Genomic DNA, 12,488 nt, shown 5'->3' on the forward strand with positions numbered 1-12,488 from the left:
AAGTGTTGCCAAATGCTTTTATAAAAATATCGACTACCTTATTTATTACTTTAACTTGCCTTGTCACAATGAGTCAACTTGCTGTCTTCCACGAAATCCTGTAGCTAGGTGGCAAAAGTCACAGCTCGTTATAAGATTTGAAAGCTTTTTTGGAGCACAGCCCCTATGAGTTAACGTCATTGCTTTGCATTACTGTGATCCTTCATGTTTAGGTGCCCAGTGCACACACGCAGGTGCCAAAAGCCCCATAGTCAAACATGGCAGCCTCCCTGAATTTGTCAGGGGGTTTTGGGGGGTTGGACCTTGGCGCAGAGTAAAAAATTCAGCAAACTCCAAAAGGGTAAATTTAAACAAAGACTTTACTTCCAAAATAAACAGGAGACAGACAAAAGGCCACAAAGGGCAATTCTCAAAAACACAAAAACTCTTTAGAACAGAAAACACCAGTACTACTCAAAATCCAAACATACACAGAGCTCAAGGAACACGAGGGCAGAAAACAGTCATGGCAAAATACAGGCAGGCGGAACACAGGCAGGCAGAATACAGGCAAGCAGAACACAGGCAGGTCGATACATAAGGAACGAGCACCTGAGTCAGGGAAACAAAGAACTTAAATAGACAGGGGGATAACAAGACACAGGTGAACTCAATGCACAATTAATCCAGATAGGGAAGGGATAACAAGACACAGACAAAACTATGATTGAATAATTGAACACAATAATACAATTAAACACAGGGGAAAACAATGAGGGAAACAAACTGAAATACAAAACTGAAGGAAAACCAGCAACAGAAAAGAGCAGAATCCTGACAGAATTGGCTTTGTGCGCCATTGAGCAGCTCCAATAGGAATCCATGGAATCGGTTGAAGCTGAAGCGGTCTGCAGTTCTTGTATATCTCGATGACCAAAACTCATCAGAAGCATAAGACTGTTAAGATTTAGAATTTAACTAGGTTAATGTTAAATTCTTTTTTGACAGAGCAACCAGCCTAATAGCTCATTAGAATCACAAATATATACATTAACACGTGTCCAAATAAACAGCATTTGCTTTTTCGTTAGCTAGCGAGACAAGCCCTGGAAAAAGCTAGATGTTAACCTGGCATAGTAAGAGTTATTATCTAGTTACTGGGGCAGCTCATCGTCCTAGATTGTCAGCTAGGTAGATAAACCTTTTAGGTTTTACTTCATAGATTCTATCTAATTTTTAACTATCCAACATTTTAATCAACCTATCCACTGTTTGTTAATACTGACTCTTATATGGCTAGCTAGTCTCCTGTGGTCTTGGGAAATACTGATGACTGTATCTCGATGTTGTTACGTCCCCTGCCTCTGCTGGTCTGGGTAGTGCAGGTGGAGGTAGTTGCCTGATTGCCTAATTGCTTGATTGCCTCCCCCTGCCTGTGAGCCAACATAAGTCCAGCAGTATGAGGCAGGGGAGATCTTCTTTGGGGTTTCTTTTGTGTGGTTTGTGTTTGGTAGGTTTTTGTGAAGATCCTTTTAGATCGTTTTGTGAACTTTGTGGGGTTTCTTTTGTTTTAGTTTGTTATTTGTACAAATGAATGTCCGGGTTTTGCTCTTACATCAGTTTTTGGACACATTTGGACTCTGTTGTTGCGGCCCTGCGAGTCGGCCGTAACAATGTGGATTACTAAACTGGCTAGTGTTGACAAGACATCTGGCTGCATCATCATAGAATGAACAAAGTCCAAAGGAAAGTAAATTCCAGCGCCCCCTTTGCTGTTCCTGCCTCATGTACGTGCCCCTTGTTTCCACTCGCAGAAAATCCAGACTTATTTGTCTTCCAGAGTGGTGCTGAGAGTTTATAAGGTGCATATCTAAAATAAATGAACGATTAACGGGTAGCCTCAATTGCTAGTTTGTCTTTTTGAAGTCTGAACAAAAACAAACAATATAAAGTATACAGTACTTTTGTTAAAGTATGTAATGTAACTTTGTGACATTATGTACAATAAAAGCATTTTATTGTGCCAGAGGATCGCTGAGTCATGCAAGGAACCAGGGAAACCAAAAGAAATGTCAATGAGCCTGGCTCTGTGGTCACACACGGCCTGCTGCTGGATGGAGGGAAACAATTTCTGGTTCCTGGAACACTGGGTATATGGCCCTCCAGGGGCTTTGATGCAGAAGCTACATCTGTCGTTGGCACCCATCACCTTCTGGAAAGCTGGGTGACCGGCCAGCCTCGCAAAACCTGTTCCCGCCACGTCCCTCTGCTCCTCCATCGTGTTGGGGACTCAGATGACATTCATTGTCACAGCCTGAAGAAGCCGAGGACCTCAACAGTAGTACCCCAGTCACAGTTCAGGTCCTGATGGACGCCCTACCCAGCCAGAAATTAGGTTGGGTGTGGCCTTCTTGAAAAAAATAAAATAAAATACTGAGCAGTGGCATGGATGTGTCGACCCTGGTGTATGTCATCTGACAATCATTCTGTAGGGAGTAAATGGCAAACTAGTGTTGCAAGGTTACCTTTATTACAAATGTAATTTGTTTATTCAATTATTAAATTATTGATAAATATTTATTATAAAAATAGTGGGCTATTTATTATGTTATGTACATTATGCACCCTATTCTTGTGCTGTATATGGAAACCTAGTATAAATTCCCAACCGTTCTGCTGTATTCTTAACCCAATACCATCAGGGTTTGGGGATTATCTGGGTTTATGCAAATGTGAGACAAGCATTGATGATTATCTTGGTTAGCTTTGGTTTCTACCTTACTACTCTCCCATGAATCCCATTTCTGCCTAGTGTCTTTCTTATTGTGGAGGCATGAAAACTGACCTTAGCTGAGGCTAGAGAGGCCTGCAGTTCTTTGCATGTTCTTCTGGAATCTTTTGTGACTTCCTGGAGAAATTTTGGCAGGACGGCCACTCCTGGACAAATATAGTACTGTTCCAAGTCTTCTCCATTTGGTGATAATTGCTCTCACTGTATTTCCATGGACTCCCAGAGCCTTAGAAATTGCTTTGTAACCCTTTTTAGACAAATACATTTCAGCAACTTTTTTTCCATTTCTTCTGGAATTTCCTTTGATCGTGGCACAGTGTGCTTGTACAAATTTTGTGGTGACTACTTCACTCTGACAGTAAGGTTCAAAATGAGTGAGATTCAGATTCCACAGGGCTTCCAAATTCCAAATGAATCTAATCAAATAAATGTGGTTAATTGGTTTTTTACATGGGTGATATGGGTGTTTGATAACTTTTTCCATCCATACATCCACTATCTATACCTGCTTATTCCTGGTCAGGGTCACAGGAGTCTAGGCCAGGATGCACGGGGCGAAAGTCCGTCGCAGGGCACACACACTCATATCTAGGGGCAATCCAGACTCTCCAATTAACCTAACTTGCATGTCTTTGGACTGTGGGAGGAAACCAGAGTACCCAGAGGAAACTTTGCGGACACGGGGAGAAAATGCAAACTCCACACAGAACACCACCACTGTGAGATGTGTCCGCCCTTGATAACTTTTTTCATTAAATAAATGAAATCATTTTTAAAAATGTCTTTTTTCCTTGCTCAGTTTCCCTCTGTCTGATATTACATTTTGTCTAAAGATCTGAAACCATTCAGTTTGACAACTATGCAATAATAGAAGATATCAAGGAAGGGGGGGCAAATACCTTTTCACGGCACTGTATGTCCAACATATCTTTTAACCGCATGACACTGAGTATAAGACACAGGAGTCTATAGATCTGTAAAGCTTAGAGATGGCCACCTACGTGATGCAAGTAAACACAGCCACTAATTAACTGGTTTCAGGTGGAAGGATGGCAGAGGAATAGGCAGAGGAGGAACAAACTACACCAGCATCAGGGAATGTGAATGATTCGCTGAAAGAGGAAGATTAAAAAACCTGCCCAGCATAACGACAACATACTTTTTCATGCCACTAGCTAACAAGAGATACTGCTAGCTAGACTGTCTTTTACTGTCCAGAGACAAACCAGGTGGAATTTTAACTTACCACAAATGGCCATGACATTATGCGACCATCAGTAATTTAAAGGTATACAAGAAAAAAAGGTCTTCTTTTCACGATTATTTTAATTTTATGTAGAAAAAGACTGGACAAAGGTAATACATGTTCAGGGTGATTAGAAAATTTCCGACAATAAGATAAATCAGACTGCTCAATTATGTAGCTATGGACTAATACAGGTAGGAGAGTGTAATTATTATCACTTGTTCAACACAATTGCAAATTATTTCTTAATTTTTTATGGTGACATTATATGTATTATGCCCAATAAAGAAATCATGTTTGCACGTGGTGTCTCCATAATTTGTGCCAGTACTGTATACGTATGTAGGCGCTCACACAGAAAACACAGAATACAAAAAGTGCCTTAACAAGGCAAGAAAACCAGACAGCCAACATAAAAAGCACACAAAAAAATCGGGGGACATGCCTTTGAAAGAGGATATATGGCGACTACTGCTGGAGATATAATGATACTACATTGGCATGCAGTCCGCATGAGCAGGGTGTGCACACTATGTTGAAGTAATCCAAAACGTAACCTTTTAATCTTAAGAAAATACTAGAGAAATCAAGATATCGCCATCTTATTTTTACTTTCTGTTTGTGAAAATTGTGAAGATAAGAAATAATGCCTGTATAAAAATGTCATGACTCAAAAGCCAGCAACGTAAAAACTGCAAGAGAAAGTACTTCCACGTATCAACGTTCATGGTCTGATGGGTTACCAAGCAGCCAAAACCAGACTTCGTTTTTGAAGCTCATTTCCTGGTGTTGTAGTTCCTGGTTGCTCACTAGCGCCACTACGGATGGCTCCAGTATAGGTGTTTTCATATCCGGTTTCCATGTAAGTCTACGGTACAAATGCGATCAAAATACAAAGTCAATAATTTTTTCTCACAAGAACAAATAGTCATAATAGGTGTATTTTATTCGTCTTATGCCTGTCCATGGGTCGATTTCATGATTTATTGCGTCATTTGGGCACAGTGCCAATATTTGTTCTGGACCAATGAGGTACAGCTTTCGTCACTTCCGGATTACTGCGGAGGACTAGGCTACAGTAGGGGCTACAGTCTATGGTCACTGGGGTGGGCGGTGGCGCCTCTTGGCCTTGACATTGCTTCTCCGGCCACGGTCCGCCTGTGCTAAGTCTGAAAATGCAGGCATCCCATTTCGTGGTGATTTCATTATGGCGTGTGCTATTTACAGCTGCACTAGACGACCATAAAATAATCCTCCTCTTAAGTTTTTCGTTAGCCGAGTCATTTTTACTATTTCCTTTAGCCTACTTAACCAAATAATTTCTTGGCAGAAAGCGTAATCAGCTTGCTATATTTGGTAGTCCAGTAGTAGCCTATGCTAAAACAGTTCGCAACTTCAGCTACCAAGCCATTTGACTAGCTAGCTAACCTTAACCGGCAAACATTCAATCTGTCAGACGTGTTTGACGGCTTGTCAGTCGTGTACATTCCGTAAATGTCTACCTGGGCCATGCTTCACGCATGTGACAAAGCTACTATAATCCGATTTTGGGATAAACACTTTTTCAGTTTCACGAAGCGAATTAAGAGTCTCAAGGTTCATTTGCTGAATATACAACACACGATGAAATCACACACACAGAATTTAACGAAATTAACCATCTTGGCATTTAGAAAGGAACATGTTTTTAGCATTTAAGAGACCGACAAGCTGGGCATTTAAGACAGTGGTTCTCAGAATCGGTTCTGGGGGCTCCTTGCGTATATTGGCTTTTCTCCATTGGTTTTGATGATTTACAAGAAAAAAATAATAGCCTAATAATAATTAGAAATTCAATGTAGGCTACATTATTTTTGTCTTCATGCACCAGGTGGAAAACTTGCTGTACAAAGTGCGTTGTCATATTTACACGCCTGCAGATCAGTTATTAAAATACTTGGTAGATTTGTTAATCACCGCTGACAGTGTTAACTTTTATTCGGTAGAAAGTGATTTGCAAACGATCGGTCAGCTAGCGTCACCCAGAAAGTGAACACCACAAACGGCGATGGAGTAGCTAGTAGCAGTTACTGGCTCATTAACTGACTGTGGCGAAAACCTACGACGATAACTTGCTCGGTTAACAGCAGATCTACCAGACAGTTATACGAAAATTAGCCTAGTCAAATCACCAGTAGCCTACACATCTCTGATTGATTGACCATCAGTGTCGTCAATGTTCTTCCCCTGTGGTTCATATTGCTAATGCGTGAGCTAACCACGGATAGCCTACCTAGCTCACTGGCAAGCTGATATGCTAGCTAAGCATATTCGTTTTGCTGGGAAACATAAATTGAAGATAACTGAACATAGCCTAATTGTATTTTTAATGTCATACATATAACGTGATTACATGACACAGTACCGTAAACATCTGATAATATATTTTAAAACATAACGGCAGACAGTCAGCTAGCCTCGTTCAGGTTGATGGGCTTTTCCGCACCGGACTGTCAATCAACTTGTAAAAATCACAAGACCGCTTAACTCTATGGTTTTGGCTCCAAATCGAGAAAATGGCCGCGCCCGCCATTGAGCTTCAAAACATGTTTTAGAGACCCACGGAGAGTCAATGGGTGACGTCACAGTAGCTTTGTCCATATTTTTTACAGTCTCTGTGGGTTACTCACTTAAATACGTTAGTTCCGGGTCGTGGGAGTGACTTTGAACCTGAGGTTCAAATTCTGAGAATAGAATTTACTAATTACTGTGGTTGGAAGAGCGTCACCATGTTTCTGTGTAAACGGCTAACTAATGCAAAAACTTTCACGGATACACCCTGAGAAGTAAGTAAACTCGACCAACATATTTTTCTGACCAGTGTGCTATTCACATAGGACACCTTCAGGTGAAAAAGAGAATAGCTCTATCTGTATAATCAGGAGCTGACATGGTTCGGTTTACCAGTGAATTGTAGGAAAGTGGTGCAATCATTTTTGCAGCAAAGATATCTTTCATGCAGTGGTAAGTCAATAACAATCCCCGGTAAATTAGAATTATTTGATCATAAACTGAATGTTGCTGATGATGATGCTCCTGTGTTTAAGGTTGTTTTTCAAATAAATGCCTAATGTCTTGGCCCTTCCTTTTCACTTGCAGCATTATGTTATATCAAGTCATGCATTGACTGCAAACACAAGATGAGAATGATGAAGATGGAGGAATTAAAATGTAGCTCCACATAATGTGCCATGTGTACAATATCTGACAGATCCACCCACCACATATAAATAGCAAATTACACAGCATATGCCTATTAATTCAACTGCAATATGGACCACTAAGTAACACAACCTTTACTTTTCACTGAAAAATCCCAAACAATCCCTGACAATAGCAAAGTCAGCAAAGGTAGCACAAGAGATAGCATCACAGGGCTAGTAAACTATAACTGGCGGTATGACTCTGTCAAAACAACATGAAATCTTATAGGTGCTTATATCAGGAAGGCACACAAATAATCATTTGAATTACAACGAGTGGAGGAGCTAGCTGGCTAAATTAACCAAGTAGATGTTGGTTGGAAAATCACATAACACAAATGCAATATAAGACAAGTAACATCAATTTATTTGCACAGCAACACCATACTGTACCATTCAAGTGCAGTTTTCCTCTAACCTGTCTTTATGACATTGTCTATAAAACAAAGAATGCAGTACAAAAAAATAAAGTGGAATTGAATTCAACAAAAATGGTGACAGTGACAGTTTGCTAACATCTTGATTGACAAGTTCTTTATGGTATTAACTAAAGCCATGTTTGATAGCTTGATTTTCACTGGAATGTGACCAAAATGTTATTGAGAAAGACAAGCATCCCTGATAACTGATAATTCAATGTTTCTCAGTCCTGGTCTTGGAAGCCTGTGTGTCCACTGGTGTGTGTTCTACAGTAGTAAGCTATGTATTGTAATGAGCTGCTAATTGTTCTTAGACACTAATTGTTCTTAATTGGCCTTTTTTAATGACAAATGACCCTCATGCCTCATTATGCTAGAAATAGCAATGTATGCTCTTAAAAATAAATGTCCCATATTCACATTCTAGGAATTTCACAGATGCTTTCATTTACTGTGCTGTATGCACTACATAGCAAATAATTTCAGTTGAAAGAGGTTATAGCTAATTGATTCACTTACAAACTGACAGGTGAACTCAGTTGGGTCCCATTTGCTCAGTGTGTGGAAACCTGAAACTACTGTATTTGTGTAATATGAATGGAGTTTACTGACAGAAAATGGCAACAAGCCAAACATGCATTGTTTTACACACAATTATGGTGGAACACACTTTCAAGAACTTATTTGATTAAGAGATCGGCCATGACAAATCTACACAGTGGGTCCCCAGGACCAGGGTTGAGAAACAATGATAACTCAAACCAAAAACATTTATTCAGCATGGAGCACTATTAACAAGGAAAGCTACGAGTGATGTTTTGAGATTTTATAATTCTGTGTGCCAATTAGCAAAGAAAAATACTACAAAATGCATTGTGGGTACTGTCAATCTGGTAAATGTCATTGGTAGAACTGTATATGTTTTGTTACAAATTGATGCTGGCAAATGCCTTTGATTTAATATATACATATATTTTAAACATAAGTAATATAGTAATACACCTTATTGATTACTGGTCTTACTAAATAAAGATCATTAAGTGGACAAATACTACCAATCCCCATACACCAGACGTAATGTTTACTTTACAATGTTAAAATTTCAGCCATGAAATATGGCTGATCGGTTTTCAGAAGAACCTAGTATTGATATTAATGCAAACCATTACCCAAAATGCACTACCAATCACTACCAATAATTTGGAGTTTAGATTTTCTGCAAAACAAAGTGCTTTTGGTGAATGCAAGGAACAGCTAAAATGTGTTTTAGTTTATTCGACAAGTTTGTTTACATAGATCTTAACAGCTCAGAGCTATATTATTGCAGTTAACACATTTTTTCTGTCTGACAAATAATCAAAATAACATGACATTGAATAATGTATGGATTGTTATCAACACAATAATTACATGTTCTATTCATGTACTTACGAAAGAGAAAAACAAAAAAGCAGCCCTCCTATTTTGTGATCAAAAATAGAATGTCATGGTTCTGTGTTTCTCTCTGTTTTTCCTTGTTGGGCCGCCAGATGGCGGCACTTCTGTTTTGTGTCCTGCTTGTTCCCCTGTTAATTGTATTATTGCTTTCAATTAGTTTATTATTGTTTCTGATTGTGTCTCGTTGTTCCCACCCCGTCCTGGTTTGATTGTTAATTGTGCCCTCCTGTGTCTTGTTGGTTTTCAGTCTATTTAAGTTCTTTGTCCCCTTGCCTCAGGTGCTGGCTCATTGTGTTTGTTACTGACTTGTGTGTTCGTTACTGACTTGTGTGTTCCTGAATACGTTTCATTTGTGTTTCTGACTTTGTTTCCATCTGTGGGTCTATGTGTCTTACTGCCTTTTGTGTATATGCCTGTGTGTCCCACCTGCCTGAATTCTGCCTGTCTGTGTTCTGTTCAGTGTTTTTTTTAGTTAAGAATTTGAGTTTGTTGTTTTGCCCACCGTGGCCTTTTCTGTTCCCTGTTTGTGTTTGCCTTTTTTGTAGTAGTCTTATTTCGCTTTACCTCTTGAGTTCCTGTGTTATTTTTCCACTCCGTGTCTGGGTCCTACCTTCCCGCACGTGACATAGAATATGCCTTGTTCCTTCTGTGAAAATCAACTTGTGCAAGCTCTGTTGTGCCAGAAGCAGACAGTGGTGTCTCTGGCATTATGCCAAAAATATGCCATTAATGCTCAACTGGGTTCATACCAGGTGGTTGAAGTCCATCACATGTGGATAATTCCAGTGCTATGCTCCTCAATCCTCTGACTATGATAGATTGACTTAAGATATTTAAAATTGAACATATCCATGATGACATATGGTAAAAACTACTCTGTGTACAAGTATCATCTTCAGAGACCTCTTTTCTGCAGGAAAGATAAAAATGTGAAATGTGAAGATCATCACTCTGTACAATCAAAGACTGCCATTAACTGTACCTTCTACAGGTGTAAACTTTCAGTGGTAGAACTCAGCACTCGGATGTAAAGTTCTTGAGGTCGGCAGCATTTTGCCACTCCTCAGTAGTCCACAGCCTGTTCTCCTTACACTTTGAGTAAGTGAATGGACCCCACAATCTAGAGTGTGAGCTTTCATCTGTTGCCCTTTGGTTGGGATGTCTTTCCCTCAGAATTCCATCCGATCCATGGATTGGTATGGGCTGCCGAAACCTCTATATTTTGTAGATCGTGTATGGGCTAGGACACGCCCGATCTGAATCCGATCCTGTCTGACACTACAACACTTAATATGCACGTTACTTCTCGCCTGTAGCAAAGCTTTGCATCCGTACTTTCTGACTTTGTACTCTGATTACGCCAATTGCCTGAATGCACTGTCACACCCGTGAACAAGCTTTATGAGTAGTACCTGCTACGATGTCTGTTGTGGAACATATAGGAAGTGGAATCCAAAGCATCTGAAGAAACACCACTCAAAGGAGTATTCCGACATCTCACAGTTATTTTTATTTTTTATTGGAATCTTCAAGCTTGGTGATAATGTTTATACACCACTTCAAAGTAGGGCTGGACGATTTAGCATACAGTATTTTAGGTAGGCTATAGCTGACAATATGAATTCACGCAGCAGTATGTGATTTTCTATAGAGGACCAAAAATGCCAAAATAAAAAATAAACAAAAATAAATATATGTACACAGAAATACATTAATGGATAAAATCTGATATAAATGGGCATTTATTTATTTTTGTATTCATATATTTCTTGATTTATTCATTTCTGTATATACTTATTTCTGTATTTATTTATTTATGTATATCTTTGTAAATATGGTAATAACCAAAGACAGCAACCACAAAGTATTTTTGAAAAAACGTGTGCACTTTCTTATATGCCATTTTGCGTGTGTATCCCACGTTGTTATTGGCTGATATAATGGGGAGAATTATTCTTTGTGGGCCTGTAGAATTTGTGATCATGTAATCAGCAGGAAAAAGAAGAAGGAAAAAATGAAAACCCCCCTAAGTTTGGGGCTTTATTGTGTGGAAGTGTGTAGTTGTAAGGATTTAGAATTGGTGTTTTGGCAATCATGTCCGGGTCACCAAACTGTAGAATTGGTATCCTGCTGGTCATGTCGAGGCTTGTAAGGTTCAGGGCGGACATGGTGGCACAGTGGTGAGCGCTGTCGCCTCACAGCAAGAAGGTTGTGGGTTCGAATCTTGGCTTGGGGCCTTTCATGTTCTCCCCGTGTTTGCGTGGGGGTACTCCGGTTTCCTCCCACACTCAAAGACATGCATGTTAGGTGCACTCCTGTAGTTGCCCTTGACCAAGGCACTGGCCTCAGAATTGGAGTTGGTCCCCGGGTGCTGCACTGTGGCTGTCCATTGCTCCTAAGTAACTAGAGCCGCATTTCCACCGCAGGAACTTTACCCTGGAACTAGGAACCTTTTGAGGAACTCAGTGCGTTTCCACCGCAGGAACTAGGGTTTAAATTTAGTTCCGGGGGCTTTATTTTACCCCCCAAAAAGTTCCTGCTCGGGGGGTAGTACTTTCCGAAAGTACAGGAACCTTTTGGGTGGAGCTTGCAGCGCTGAACATTTCTGATTGGTCGAGTACTTGCAGCATTTTTTTGTGTTTATTTTCAGCCGCCATGTTTAAAAATATGCAGCCGCAAACCAGTTTATTTTCATAATAACTTCAAAACAAACTTGTATGTTATGCGGCGCAGTAGCCTAGTTTTGGTTATAGCCTGCCAACGTCTTGGAATTATAACGTGTGCTCTTCTGTTCTTTTCTTGCTTTAGTATTCGTTTTATAATTTTTTTTAAAATAAAAAGCATTCGTGCTGGGACAGCATAGCCTATTACGTACCAAAACATTCAAACGGATTAATTCGGTTGCTGAATATTTTCTTCCGGATTTTCTTTGTTATCCCGTTGTAATTGACTCAAACATTTGATACAGTTATGTGAGGTATGCGGTAGTTCTGCGTAATTCACATTGGTGATACAGTAAAAGCAAACTGGAAATCACCTTCCGCACTTTTTGTCAGGGTGAAATAACAGGTTAATTCTAGTAATCGTCCCTTTAGCTTTTTCAGACTGCCGTAATTTTACTCTGCCATTCTTCAATTCCACAAAAAGACCAGGAAGACTATGGACTAATTTATGGTGCATGGTTCGCATCTGGAGGGCACACTTCGCTGCTCGGCTAGCAGTAACTTCGAAGGAAAGCAAACGGTGGCTGTAGGCTACCACTACTAATTTAAATTTTCACGCAAGTCCGAGTTTTCGTTCTATTCTTGTCATTTTGCGATTAGCCTATATGGAATTGACGATGAGAAAGTAATCAAACAGAAAATTGTTTACAA

At 39.8% G+C, this 12,488-nt stretch overlaps 1 long non-coding RNA gene across 1 annotated transcript; it reads left to right on the forward strand.

Moving 5' to 3' along the window:
- Positions 1 to 6,679: 6,679 nt before the first annotated feature.
- LOC135239881 (uncharacterized) lies at positions 6,680 to 8,867 on the forward strand. The gene is made up of 2 exons (XR_010325521.1): positions 6,680 to 6,841; positions 7,155 to 8,867. It is a non-coding gene; the product is annotated as an uncharacterized LOC135239881 (long non-coding RNA).
- The last annotated feature ends 3,621 nt before the right edge of the window (positions 8,868 to 12,488 follow it).

This window comes from Anguilla rostrata, chromosome 14 (assembly GCF_018555375.3).
Source record: "Anguilla rostrata isolate EN2019 chromosome 14, ASM1855537v3, whole genome shotgun sequence".
NCBI classification, from domain to species: Eukaryota; Metazoa; Chordata; class Actinopteri; order Anguilliformes; family Anguillidae; genus Anguilla; species Anguilla rostrata.